The sequence below is a fragment of the Terrapene carolina genome, unplaced genomic scaffold, assembly GCF_002925995.2.
Source record: "Terrapene carolina triunguis isolate 2854851 unplaced genomic scaffold, T_m_triunguis-2.0 Scaffold27401, whole genome shotgun sequence".
NCBI classification, from domain to species: domain Eukaryota; kingdom Metazoa; phylum Chordata; order Testudines; family Emydidae; genus Terrapene; species Terrapene triunguis.
Window position 1 is genome coordinate 4,738 of NW_020691752.1, and position 1,821 is coordinate 6,558.

The 1,821-nt window shown below is 57.2% G+C and overlaps 1 non-coding gene across 1 annotated transcript; it reads right to left on the reverse strand.

The window, feature by feature from the left end:
- Positions 1-263: 263 nt before the first annotated feature.
- On the reverse strand, positions 264-335 carry TRNAG-UCC. The gene has a single exon. It is a non-coding gene; the product is annotated as a tRNA-Gly (tRNA).
- Between the last annotated feature and the right edge of the window lie 1,486 nt (positions 336-1,821).

Sequence of the window (1,821 nt, forward strand, 5' to 3'; positions counted from 1 at the left end):
GTGAGCGGGTGAAGGAATCAACTCTCTACCAGTGCCATCTACCCATGCACTGAAGACAAGGAGATACAATGATGCACGTTCCCGACTTTCTCATATTACACAAGGGGGATTCCTACAGATCACTGTATAGTCCTGCCCCCTGCATGTTTAATGACCTGCTGGGATGGGGGACATAAATTCTCTGATAGTTGTGTTGAGAATGGGATTATCGCCCAATGTGACTGAAATTAAACCAATTCCCGGCCAAGAAAAGGGCACATCCCTGCATTGGCCGGGAATCGAACCCGGGTCAACTGCTTGGAAGGCAGCTATGCTCACCATTATACCACCAATGCATCTGGCAGAGAGCTATTCTCCTAGATGCTACTTATGCAAGCAAAAGGACTCATTGCCAGCCACACAGCAGGATGGACAAGGCAGGAGGCAGCCTGTCAGCTCTGAGCCCAGTCAGGTTCCCAGACCCAGAGTGGCTGAAAGACAGAAAAGGGGCTGCAGGCTGGGGGTGGAGCTGCATCACCCCCAGCCTGGGGGGCAGGCTGTGACTGAAGGGCCTGGGGAGCGTCTCCGGCCTCAGCTCTTTTTGGGGTAGATGAACTGAATGCAGCCATCACGCCTGGGTCTCTTTGTGTCATTACACAAAGTAAAATTATTTCCCCAGGCTCATTTTTTCCCCTACTCTTCCTCACACCTTCTTGTCAACTGCTGGAAATGGGCCATCCTGATTATCACTACAAAAGTTTTTTTTTCTCTCCTGCTGATAATAGCCCACCTTAATTGATGAGTCTCGTTAGAGTTGGCATGGCAACCCCCATTGTTTCATGTTCTCTGTGTGTATCTATCTTCCTACTGTATTTTCCACTGCATGCATCCGATGAAGTGGGCTTTAGCCCACGAAAGCTTATGCTCAAATCAATTTGTTAGTCTCTAAGGTGCCACAAGGACGCCTTGTTCTTTTCCCTAGGGAATAAAGCTTCCGTGAAAAACACTAGGACCATGTCTACACTATAAGGTCCTAGCTGTGGTACTGAGCTATGTTGGCACAACCCCATAGTATAGACACACCCGACAGTGATGGCTGGACACTGTGGCTCAGAGCCCGGGGACTAGTCCCTGTCCCCCCCGCTCAGAGACGGGCTTCTCCCCCTGAACCAGGCAGGATCAGCTATAGGAATGGAGGGCAGATTCCCTGCACTGCAGCCGCTGCTCTGGACCCGGGATTGTCGCCGCCAGAGCAGGACGGCTGGGGCAACTGAGACGTGACCAGCCCCTGCCTCACTGCCCGGCCCCAAGTCTGCACCTCTCCCGCAGCAAGGGTGACTCTGGAGCCAGATGTGACTGATCATAGGCGTGCGCACGGGGTGTGCCCAGGCACACCCTAATGCAGGGGTGGGCAAATAGCCCCACTCTCGCGGCACGGCAAGCTGCGGGGTCCGTGATCCCGGGCCAGAGCGCCCGGCTGAGTGCAGCAAGCCGCCGGCTCCTCCCCCGCCTTCCTCCCTCCCCTGGAGCCATGCTGCCGCGCGCAGCGCTTTGGGGGCCGGGGCTCCGCGGTGAGGCAGACGCGCTCCCCCCTCCCCTGGAGCCATGCTGCCGCGTGCAGCGCTCTGGGGGCCGGGGCTCCGCAGGGAGTCAGACACACTCCCCCCTCCCCATGAGCTATGCCGCTGCGCGTGCAGCACTCTGGGGGCTGGGGCTGTGCGCTCCCGTGGGGCAGCGTTTGGCTCTGCGGGGAGGCTAGGAGCCTCATCTCATGGTAAGGGGTCCGGGGTTAGGGGGGTTGGATAAGGGGTGGGGGCAGTCAGGGGACAGGGTGGGTTGGAT